We start from the raw sequence: 13,142 nt of genomic DNA, 5'->3' as shown, positions 1-13,142 counted from the left end.
CAAAAAGATCGCTTAGATTTGATTTACTTTTAGTGTTCGCTGCACGTCTTTGACCCGACTGCGCTTGTTGGCAATTTGTATCTATAAATATTTAACTATTACCAGGCCACGTACTTAACTCTTCCAGCGAAAACAGAAAGCAAATCACCTAGTCTCTCGCCCGTTCGCTCTGTGAAGTGGCTTTCCAACTATTACTGCTGAATGACACGAAACTGGGCAGTTGAGGCGCTATAGCTTCTGATATTATTATTGTGATGATGATGATAATGATTATAGCTTAGGTGGGCGGGCTACTTCTGCTTCCATAGAGTAATGTGTGCCAGTCGCCAGAGTCATTGGCAGTTAACGGTTAAGCAAAGCATTTGCCATCACAATTACATTTACAAATCTCATTTAACGGTTCAGCGCAATGCCCATAAATTGGGGTCAGATGCAAATTTCGAGATTTATTTTTAGGGCTTACACGACGCGAAGCAAATTGACAACAATTAAAACACACACAAAATTAACATTCGACAAAGATTTTGCAAATGAGTCACTTTCTTCAAGAAGACACCCACGACAGAGCGTGTGTGCGTGAGTGCAAGTGTGAGTGTGTGTGTGTGTGAAGTGTAAATTATGTTAATTGGAAAGCAATTTATGGCATACATTGAGTAATTACGTAGCGGTAGCAACTCATTAAATAACAGTTAAGTCCACACGCGGCAAATGAAAGTGAAATTGCTTCAAGTGGTGAAAAGAATCGATTCCCAATCGAATCAAAATCGATTGAGTGAAAGCGCACGCCCACTTGTCCAATTCAATTAAGTTTCCCCTGGGTCTTAATTGAAAATCATCTCAAGAGCTGAGCATGCAAATCAAATCCCAATTGCTATATATTAGTTTTAAGGGGAGGCTAAGCCCTTTAAAATCCCACTCGAACGACCGCAGCTGGGCGCCATTCTGTGCTGCCCCATGCCATGAGAGAGAGGGGAGAGAAGGGAAATGGCAAAATAAAGTTGGCAGCCAATTGCACTGACCGAAAATGTCAAATCGATTGTTTATAGCCTTTGTGCACATGTCATAAGTGTTATATGGGGGCCACCCTCGTACCCCACACCTCAATCGCAGCCCCAGCTCCTGATGTCCACGTAGTTATCTATCGTCCCACCCGTTTTTAGTTGCACGTGTTGTATTTGTTATTGACTCGATTTATGTGACTTTTTTTATATTCTCCATTTGAACGTTTCATTCACGATCTCTCGTAAAACACGTAATTTCTGTTCGCTTATAGAGATCGAGCTCGTATTTGATTTTCAGCAAATATTGTCAATAGTTAATTGAACGAGTCGATTGAACTTTGAAGCTGTTCTAGTCGTGATGTTTACTGTATAATTCAATCTGGCAACAGATTCGCAGTAAACACATTAAGTTTTCTATAGCTGTTCAGCTTTGTTGACCTGATTGATTGAGGGGCTGACTGACTGGTTGGCGACCAGTGAATAACTTAGCTGACTTGTGGACAGATCGATTGACTGATTGCCGATGAACACACAGATCGAAGTATTAATTAGAATTATGAATAATATATTAGACACTGAATAAGCCCAGCGTTTACTTCACTGACTAATATTGATTGACTGACTGATTGATGACTGATTCATAGCCCGCAAATATGTTTCGCAGTGTAAACATAATGTTAGGCTAGTTAGGTAACAATATATACGCGGATTTTCTCTAAAATCAATATTTGTTTAGTAGTCCGTCTACGTCGTCGGCTTTTTAATAATTCAAAAGCTAAAAACCCATTGAAGCTTTAAGCGCCCGATCGCTGCAATGGCAGCAGAGGCGAATACTGACCTATCGCAATCAGCTTTGCGCTCGACTTGAGCATATAAAATGCAGTTTTTATAATACATGCATGTATATATTTTGCTCGTATGACATGGAAATGCATTTATCCGGCATATCTCGACCTGGGGCCAGCCAGTACACGCACATGAGTAAAGCCCAGCGACAAGGCGATTAATGTAATTGAGTAAATACACTCAGATATGTGTGTGTGATGTAATGCGAATTACTGCAGGCACGAAACTGCAAACCAAAGTACAACTGCACAATAGATTTACACCCAGATACAACCACCTACACACACACACACGCTCACACACACGCAAGAGCAGTGTGAAAGTCTACGTAACTTGGCATATTAAGCCCGTCTCCAGGCAAGACATGGCCCGTGCGATAACACAAACATTTCATGCGATTAAAAATTTAAAGCAGATTTGCCTGACAGACACGGACCGAGATGCACAGAGACGGCGACAAGGATAGACGAATAGCCAGCGAGTTGCTTTTTAGAGGAGCTTCTGCAGCTTAGCGACTTGGCATCGCATGCTCAGCGCAGATAATGTAGGGGCTCAGCTGCTAACTAATTGACTTTTGAGGGTGGAGCTACAGTGGGAAGGACTGAATGAAATGCAAGTTGACTGTTTTAATTTTGAAGAGAAAAGATGGATGTGAGCTTACTAAAGCAAAAATATATCTAATACAGCTTTCGATAAGTTATCGATAAATCAGTTTTCTATATCAACTATCTATAAATATTCTTTAGTATAAAACGAACTTGTAATTGAGTATTGTTACACATAGTTATCGATAAGTTATCGATAGATAATTGTATTTGTATAGAACTAGAGCAATTATTATCGTTGAGCTATAAAGAAATGTAAGGTTAAGTTAAACGTAATAATATAATAAAATATTATTATAATACTGATGAAACAATAAATAAGTCTATTTATTTATAAAAGAAATAAATTGTTAATCTAAATTAAAATTTTTTTTAACTTTGTAAAATAATAATGAAGGAACATTCTATTCACTTTATTTGGATTTTTGTTCCACTGTATGTTGGCTGACTGACTGTTTTACTAGTTCGGACTACTGCCAGGCTACAAACATTACTCTATGCTGACTAAACATCAGGTATAATATGCATGCAACGATTTCTCTATCTCCTTCTCTGACTCTGTCTCTCTCTCGTTTGCTATTTCTTTCTCGCTGTGAAAAACTGTTAAATGTTTTTAAATGTGAGAAAATAAAAGTGGAAAACTGGCTGCACTGGCTACCAGCTAACAGCCAGCAGCAACTACTGTGGCATTTTCATAGTTGGACTCCCTGGCACAATTTGCAGTTGCTCCACGCTCCACACTTCTTTCTCTATCTCACTCTCCTTTCTCCCTCTCTCTCTGTTAGTTAGTTTGGATTTGGGTCTAGTTAAAAGTTTTGCAGAGAAACATGGGAGTGATTAAATACTCGTACATATACCCCTCGTAATACTCGTGTGAATTGCATTGCCACAGCTGCAGTTCAATGCCCCTGCCTATGGAGAACAGCGTCGCGCGAAAAACATTGAACATGAAGAGATATATCGCAAGTTCAAGCGAACATATATGCGCAGCTAGTCCCTATTGTATACACGAGAGATTGTATACTTAAACAAAACAGAACGACATATTGGCTATGGGTTTATTGAGACAAAAGCCGTGTAAAATTACAGATTAATTGTTATTATCGTGGCATATGCTAAAATAAAAAAACGAGGAACAAAAGGGAAAAAACCGACACAGAGAGTGAGAGAGAGAGCGAGAGAGATAATGGAAAACAATGCGGAAAATTTGCTTAAGCCACAGGCCATTGCATTGCACAGCATTTTCACTTTCCTGCTTTATGGCCAACCATAAGGTTGTGACTGCTTTTTATTTCCCACACGCTTTCCTCACTGCAATCTCAACCTTTTTCCCCCTTGCCAATGTAAAGCTGACCATGTGCATTTGTTGATATTCAGCCAAGGCTCATGGTCTTTGTAGCATTTGTGGACTTTTGCTGTTTGAGGCTGAGCATTAAGCAGAGAAGAGGACAGAGGAGTTTGCCAAGTGCATGAGCAAATGCTTCGTTCTATGATACACACATCCGCTCTAGATATTAGCCGAGAATATTATTATTTCAATGTGACCCACTTGTGATACATTGAATGGAAGAGCCAACCCCACTTCAGATATGGAAGCCCACTCCACAGCAGCCACTTGTTCGCCGAGAGAGGATGTTTGAGCAAGTGCTCTCAATAGTTGTGCATTACTTATAGGCGGTATCTCTCAGTCGAGTTAGATTCGGCTATATTTCTACACTAAATGACCCAATTAACTGGATAGTGTCCGATAATGCAGGCAAGCACTGCGTTTACGACTGTAGGACGCATATCTCGTACAGGAAATGCATAAGCAAATACATACAGATTTCAAAACAAACAATTGAGCTGCAGTTACTTCTCTATCCAAGCGCTGCTCTTTTAAGAGAAACTTTTCAACCTATCGCTAGAGTGATGAATAAACTATAAATACAGTAAACACCTTGCTGATAAAACTGTCAAACCTGCACAAGCTCAGAGATAATCCCCATTTAAGATTAGCTCCTATTAACTTATCCAGTGTCATATGAAATGAATAAATACAAATATTAATTAACTTATCTAGTGTAATTTGAAATGAATAAATATCAATATTATTAATAGTTAATTTGGAGTCAATTTGGAATAGTTTTCTCCATCATAAACAGAGTAATTTGCATTGAGTGTGAATGAAAACCGTTTGATTATGCTAATAAATGACTTCCATTTGGAAACCTGGCAAATAGCTATAAAAACTATAGAAACTGGTGCTGTAAAGTGAAACCCATCTACATACAATCAAATTAATCAGCCTCTTAATCTACATTTGCTGATGGCGCAGAAAAAACTGCGAACACATTTGAGTTATCGATGAAAACTTTCACTTTTTGCCAAACAAAATAAAAACGTTGCACTAAGTGGTTCAATGCTAAGAGTTTGCCTGTCAATTACAATTAAAATGAACACATGCCACGCCCCCCAAATAATATATATGCAGATTGATGCCATTGCCAGACTAAAGCTGAATGCGAATTGCAAATGCCATTTGCCAGTTGTTGAATGAAAAACTCGTTTTCCATGTCAATTTTCATTTCGCTTTTAGCAAACGCTACCCCCTGCCCCTTGGTCCCCTCTGAAGGAAAACCCTTCGCCTACAAAATGACTGCAATTGCAATTGCTATTACTTAGTGGGAGGGTTTCTGGAAGGGGTTGGGTACGCTAAAGATACATACGAACGACACAATTCGCTTGCCAAAAATCAGGACAACAATAACAATGGAACAGGAACCAAGCTGCAGCAGCAGCCAGTGGGCTGTTTGGGGACTGGGGCGCAGTGAGCTTGGGACGACAGGCACTGAAAGCCTAAAATGTTGGAGAGCAAATGAAAAGGCTGAGAGAGAGACAAAATCTGCAAAGCGCCTGCGCCAGTTTCTTCTCTCGAGACTCGTGAGTTACTGTTGAGAGCCAAGCGCCAAAATGCCCTACCAAAGGGGTATTTCAGCTAAAGGGCAGTGCATCTAAAGCATGAAAGAATATTTTGAAAATTTTGTATCAAGATAAGTAAAATATAAAGGCAAAACAAATTGATCTGTAACTAGTACCTCTTCGTCTATACATTCTCATCGTCAGCTTTCCATCTTTCATCCATACAACTTCTTATACATCTAGCTCCTCAACGATTTATATATATATATGTATATGTATGTATCCACAGAAATAGATAAATTTGTAAAGTAGGTAAATATATGGATTGATCTCATTGGAGCCCAAGCCATCCGGTTATGTAATATTATATTTAAAAAAAAATATATATATATATTTATAACCTCATCTATTCCTCTTTTCATCCGTCCAAAGACTCGCTTATTCAGTTCCTGATTTAGCAATATCCTTTGAAAGTATGAAATGAAAGCTTTATCTAACTGAGCTATATCTTAACTATAACAGATTACAAAATTATCTACTGCCACAACAATGTCTATATCTGTATAATATCTCTTTTAAGCATAGTCAGAGTATTTAAGCTTCGACAACTCACATTTATTCGAAATCTTTCAGTCTTTCTGTTTAATTTTTCTTAGTGCCCGCGCCTTTTGTTGTTGCTAGCTGAATTTTGCTTTTCGCTGATGGCAATGACTCCTCAATGCAGTCAACGAGGTGCCAAGGGGTTTGCCAGTAGAAGCACAGGAAAGAAGCTTTTGGCGCCGGCTTGCATTAACTGCACTTGATAAACGCGATTTGTGAGGCGCGCGCGTTAATTTGTCTTCAGTTGCTGTTCTGTGATTCGCTTAATTAAAAGCCAAATCCCAATCTACCAACTGCTGCTGCTGCTGCTGATGCAGCTGCTGCATCCTTCAGGACCTGGACTAACTCGAGTGGCGCAGAGTGGGCGCAAAGTGGAAGAGGCGGAAGGGTCGCTTCGTTTGCCGTTAGTCGCGTGCGTTTTTATTGATTTTTCCCGCAATGCGATGAGAAATGGTCTCTTGTTGTTTGCCGTTTCGTTGTTGTTGTTGCTGGTAAACTAAAATGTGTGCATGTTGTGTATTCATAAAGTTCCTGTTCCCGTTACTGCAGAGTGAGAGCGAGAGGCAGCGAGGCAGACGGCGCGAGAGAGGGTTACAGGGAAGACCCTCCAAGCTGCCAACTTAGTTAGTTATGTGGGTTAGTCACAGGCTCTTGAACTGCACCAATTACTCGATGCCAGCCACAGGATTTCGAACTTCATTGTTATGCGCCTTTAAAAGCTGGCATGCCCCCATGCAGAGGCTTAAAACCGAACAAAGGAATAGATTTTTATGGGCATACGAAATGAAAGTGAATCGGAAAGGGTTCAGGCAATGACACTGGCTTAAGCAATGCAAATATTTGATTCAAAGATTACAAGAACTTAATGAAAAAGTAAAGGAAGCATAAATAAATGCATATTTCGAATATAATGATCATGATTGATTGTGGTGATAATTATCATTAATTAGATACGAAACTTAAGATCCAATTGGATCAAGGACAAAACTTATTTCATTAAAACCTTTGAATTTCACACTTCCTTGTGGAATTAATCTTTAATCATTACCATTTCAATAAGTTGATCAATTAAATAAGAGTTTTGACCGTACTCTATGCGTCAATCAATCAGTCAGTTCATCATCAATTATCAATTATCAATTCCCTTCAAATCAAGACATAACTTTTCGATAGAAAGCGCTTGATTTATCTCTAACGTCGCTCTCTTTCTCGTTGTGTCTCCCTCATTATTTTTTGCTGCTCTTTAGACCTTCATTAACACCAATTCGAAATGCCGCTGAGTGGCACAAATACAAAACAGTTCCGTCTTATCAACCTGCTTCCCTTCGAACACAGCCGGCGTAATTATCAACTCGTATTTGTAAACATATTTATATTTGGTACGATCTTTCCTGCTATCGATGTAAAAGTTGTTTCGGAAACTCTGGTATAACGGTACATGTGATGAAGGTCAGTTATAACTCACCTTAGAACAGCATCTGCTCGTTAGCATAAAATTTGATTTTAAATTGAACTTATATCAAATTTGTATTGTTGTTTTTTCGTGTTGGCGTCTGCTTGCAAGATTTTGTTGTTGGTGTTGTTGCACCAACAGCTGTTTTGTGCCACACACAGATACACAGTCACACGCACACACACACGCTGGGCGAGCGAGAGAGAGAGAGACAGACGGAGAGAGAGAGACAAGCGCGCTACCGAGCACAAAACATAAATAAACAACAAATATATTTTTATTTTATTTTATTTATTTTGTATGGTAAAAAACGTCGCGTATTTTCTTGAGTATTTTAATAATTTTACCTATTCTTAAATTTATATATTTTTTGCGAAGCTGTTTCTTAATTTTCTTGGCGCATTTTTGCAATCATTTTTTTGTACATATTTATTCTGTTGTTGTTTTTGTTGTGCACACGCGCTTGGAATTTTTATATTTGTGTTTGAAGTGCGTTGCTAGAATCTGAGTATCTAGTAGATACTTTATGTTCGACTATTTCGTAGCAGTTGGTTTTAGTTGTTCGTCATAGGAAAACTCAACGCAACTGCCTTAGCGCATTTTCAACATTTGTTACTTTTCGATTCAACAGAAAGATACAAAGATTCACAGTCCAAAATACAGACACGCAGCGACAGAACGACGGAGCGAAGCGGCAGCAGCGCCAACCGAATTGTTATCCAACTCGTTGCAGATACGAAAAGCAACTGAATCCACGGCCCACACAACACAAACTGAGAGCTCGACGGACTCGAAGCGAACCCAAACGTCGCGACTCGCGACGTCTCGTACTTCGAATGTCGAATGCCGAACGTCGAACGTGGAACGCAGGCGCCGCACATATACTGCGAGAGCAGTACAGTAGTCTTTTACTAAGTGCGTCGGCAATGTTTGGCTTAAGGCCATGAAATGCAAGTGAAGAACAAATTGTTTTGAAGCTCGTAAATGCATCTCAGATATATGTGAAACAATGGAGTCGTAAATAAATATATTGTAAAATATCTAGATATATAGAAATATATTGATAAAATACTTGTTCTGCATAGATCCGTCAGTTTGATTTGCTAAGTTGAAGATCTTAAGTTCAAATGGTAGAACTACGTTCATTCCGGTTCTTAAAAACTTTATTCTTTATAAGGAGTATAGGAATTTCTTTTTCCTAAACAGATTAAAACAACATCCAAATAATCGGAATCAATGAAAAATTACTACGTGTATCACAACATATATGAAGCTTAAAAAAACAATACATAATTACAAAATTTGATTAGTTTTTAGTTTTGAATGGAAAATATTTTGTCCATAATAAAATAACTTGTAAATAAAATAATAAAAGGCAAGAATTAACTAAAAACATTTTCGTTAATACCAATCAAAGCAAACATAAATATATCAAATGCCATGTCTATGAAGCTTAACTGTAGTGCGTTTGCGAGAGTGAGAAAGTGCTTGTAACATAGATAGACGGTGAGAGAAAGAGAGAATGAGAGAAAGAGAGAGGCAGCGAGTTTAAAACAGAGAGACGATTTCGTTTGGTAGGCTGAATGCGGCTTGTTTTAATTTTAGTTTCCATTTCTGTTTCAATTTGCATCTGTTTCAGTTTCTGTTTCAGTTTCTATTTCAGTTTCTGTTTCTGTTTCTGTTTCAGTGCTTGGACCTCGGTTCGGTCTGGGTTTCGGCTTCGGTTTCGGCTTCTGTATGCCATTCTTTGGCAGTGTCTGCATTTGGGGCTTAGGCTTTTGTTATTTTTAGCGCCACTCGATTTTGTCTTTTGGAAGGTGGTGCGGTGTGGTGCAATGCGTGTGGTGGCCGCGTGTCACATGCCGGCGCGCATTGTCCACATTTTACTGTTGCTGCTGACGCCAAAGTCGTGCAATGTGACTGTCTCTCTCTCTCTCGCTCGCTCACTTTCTGTCTCTTTCTGTGCAAAGGCTGCTAATTGCAGGTGCCACTCAACAGGCAGGTGCAACAATGAGGGGCAGGAGTGCCACGGTTGCAATTAGTGCAACTAATTAATAATATTGCTTGCCAAGTAGGGGCAGCCACCACTTGCACCCACCCACCTATTGATCAATGCAAGACACCTGTGCATATCTGTGCATGTGTGTGTGTCTGCCCTGATTGGATATTAATTTATGCATATGGATACGTGAACCAGTTGCTTGGCAATAGGTCAGCAGCCAAAGCCTAATCAGACAAAAGCCCTATTTGCATGCAGTAGAGAATCTCAGCAGGTTTCTTAATGAAAATAATCCATAATTCAATTAAATTCTATTAATAAACCAGTCTAATTATAATAAATATGAACGTCAACAGCTTTTGAATACTAAAAGCACAAAGCAGTGCTCTGAACAACACTTAATTAAGGTTAAAATTCCATTTTAACAAAGAAACAACTTTAAGTTTTTCTGAAAATATTTGTATGTAGTCAAAGCCAAAAACAAAACATTTATATAAAAAAAAAAACAGTTAAAAGAGTTAGAATTATATTTAAAAATAAATGTAAAAACAGTGAATAAATATTTGAATATTTGAAATAAATGAAATCAAAGCAGAATTATTATTGAGCTGATTGCAAATGACATTGATTTCGTTAGATATATATTTCCAAAAATATATCAGCTGAAAACGATATAGTACAAAATAATTTATTTATAAAAACTTAAATAAATATCGGTTCAGTTTTGACTTAGTCATGAAAGCTAACACTCATAGTGAATTGTGTGTGTAAAGGCCAGATAAGAGATGGCTTATGTCTGAGATGATATTTGATATCTTTTATCTTATTTAGTCAGAGCTAAGCTCATTTTATAGTGCTTGTCTTTAGCTAAAGTTCACACTCTTTGAAATCCCCTTGATATTTGGCAATCAAAATAACGGTACACTTGGCTAAAGCTCGCACCAGCAGCTGACTTCTCTCTCGCTCAATGGAACACACGTGCTTAGTATTTACCTTTATATATAAATAGATAACACATGATACTGTCCCAGAGGCAACAGCGCACAACAGCGCATCATCGAACTCTGAAGCTGAACGAAGCTGCGAGGGAGCACAGCGTGACGCAATTGCCAGACGGATTTCTCAATCATAAAGTATTGTCTATATTTTCTGCCAAAAATAAAGCAAAAGAAAAAACAACAAATGCAAAAACATATAATATAATATGTATGCTAATGCAAATGAGAATGCGACTGCAAATATGCAGCTGATATGATACGGCGTTTGAGTTAATGAGCCGTTGACTGGCTGCGAGGCGAGTTCAATGCCCACAACTGAGTCAAAAATATGCATAGAATAGCGCCGAGCGGTAGGTAGAGCATTCCGTAGCCAAACAGTAGCATGCAAATGCTGTTCAAATGCCTAATGACTGACTAGCAAATACCCTGTACACAAGTACTTAAGAATTTTAATAATTTTATTTCTTGAATTTTATTAAGCTTAGTCAACGTAGTAAGTCAGAGGTTACCAAACTGTTATGAACTTTCGTCCCAAAATTGACATATTCAATTCTTTTTATCCGCAAAAAACTATTTTCGATAATTATCGATCGTACGAACATTTTGGATCCAAGGTATCTACAATCGGCGCAAAAGAATTGTAACAAAAATTAATTTTCGACTATTTTTTTAGAGAAATTTATCCAAATTTTAATCTTTAAATCTGGATAAACAAATGATAATTATCGACTAAATTCGTCTCTTTTTAATGTTTAGTGGAAATCGATATTTATCAGTTTTAAGAATCTAGAAGTCATAGATGTAATCTATACTAAAGTATTGAGAGCTTCTGTAGTATGTAGACATACCCTACTTCAAACCTCTATGCACAGGGTATGCGAAGCGACAGGCAGCCGACGACAACAAAGGCGAAAGGCCAGGCAACTGTCCATGACTGACACCCTGGCAAGAGGTAGCCAATGATCCTGAGGCTGATGCTTTTGCTGATGATGATGAGGCCAACAGAGAATCCGGCAGACTGACGCTTGCCTGTGCGTCCGTCTGTCTATCAGTCTGTCTGTCTGCAGGTCTAAGCGTGGCATGAGAAATCACATGCGAAACAAATTAAGCAAATGTTTGATGAAATTTGACTACTGGCAATTGGAATTGAAGCTGGTGTAGGAATTGGAGATGGTGGCCTGCACCTGTGGCAACTGGCAACAGGCAACTGGCAACTGGCAACTGACAGAAGGCAACCACAGCAACCAGATAAACTCTTGGCCGTACAGATGCAGATATGTTTGCGGCATCTGCAGCTACCAGCATGAATGTTGCTGTCGCTTGGTCAAACCAGATGCAGTAGAAAGGCAGATAGAGAGGGGAGGACAGAGAGAGTGTGCTATGCAAATACAAATGCAGTTATGTACATACCCCATATGGATGGTTCGGCCAGTTGAGCTGCTCTGTTGTGCATTTTCCACGTTTGCAGCAGAGGTCGATATGGCATAGGTCAAATCCGTTTCATCGGCTACCCACACCCACTTGGCTGTCAGGCTTTCCACAATTTGGACAATTGCTACGAACGGGCATGCATGGTGAGCTATAACTGTTCTTACAAAGGACTGTTTAGTTCCTCGATTGCTGCAACGCAAATAAAGGTGTCAACGTTGTACTTTAAAGGCATTTCGAGGGTTTGCCACATTTTTAAATTGCGACTTTTACAATTTACCACTTATATTTATTGACAGCTTAGCTAAGCGCAAAGCGTGGCAGACACATAATTGGTTTATTTTTATTGAAATTGAGTTAAATTTACTTTTAGCAAAAATTATTTAAGCAACTGAAAATTTGAAATTAACCCGCCAAAATTAACAACGTAGCTCACTGCTACAACACCGATTCTGAATTCGCTTCAAAATACCACTCTTAACGAATAATCTGTTTAACGCAATTTTAGTCAGTTCACGAACCAACCACTTAACGAAATGTTCACTTGACACACCCTATTTTCTACGCTTAACGAATCGACGCGATAAGCAAATTTTTACACCAAAAACATATGTTATTCCCAGAATACTTAACCCACATATGATCTGCGCACTTCATAAGCTAAGAATTACACATATTTACACATTAGTACAATTAGCACATTTGGATTTTGTAATTAAATATTTTGTGCCGAGCGTTGTGGTCTGTGTGACTGAACTGATGGACTTAGATTGTTTATCTCATAAATCGCTTACTTGAAGAGCTGCAGCAAATGTTTTAGCAGAGTAATACACCCGCGCATTCAAGACACAAACCAATGCTCGCATATCGACTGCCGCCACAACTTATCGAAACAAACGATAACATCAAAAATATATATGTCAAATTCGAATACGTTATTTAACGTATTTAAAATTGACTGCATAATTCTGCTGCATATTTAGTTTTGCTTAACATGAAAAGACTGGCAATCACTATTTAATGAATGAATGAATTAATGAATCTCATTTAACTTTTTATTTAATAACCTTTACTAATTATATGCATAACTTAGTCAATATTTTTTGTTCTGTTTCTTCTCGTGTTTATAATTATAATTTAAAATATTTGTTGAGCTTATAAATTATTAAAAACTATGCGCGGATAAATGAGTCACTTGCCAATACGAGCATCGTCGTTTGGTTCATTTACAAATTCAATTACAAAAAACTGAATAAATTTCAGGGCATTCCCCATTACATTATGTTTACCGTTATGTTTGCACTACACTTA

The 13,142-nt window shown here is 38.3% G+C and overlaps 1 protein-coding gene across 2 annotated transcripts in view; it reads right to left on the bottom strand.

The window, feature by feature from the left end:
- LOC111593751 (protein goliath) overlaps nucleotides 1–7,613 on the bottom strand; it is a 33,591-nt gene extending 25,978 nt beyond the window's left edge. For both annotated transcript variants that reach the window (XM_023306767.2, XM_023306784.2), the window contains exon 1: nucleotides 7,419–7,613. The gene's annotated coding sequence lies outside the window, so the exon portion shown is untranslated. The remainder of the gene's footprint in view (nucleotides 1–7,418) is intronic.
- Between the last annotated feature and the right edge of the window lie 5,529 nt (nucleotides 7,614–13,142).

The sequence above is a fragment of the Drosophila hydei genome, unplaced genomic scaffold, assembly GCF_003285905.1.
Source record: "Drosophila hydei strain 15085-1641.00,03,60 unplaced genomic scaffold, DhydRS2 tig00000060-arrow-pilon, whole genome shotgun sequence".
Taxonomy (NCBI): Eukaryota; Metazoa; Arthropoda; class Insecta; order Diptera; family Drosophilidae; genus Drosophila; species Drosophila hydei.
This window is presented reverse-complemented; position numbering and strand designations above follow the sequence as displayed.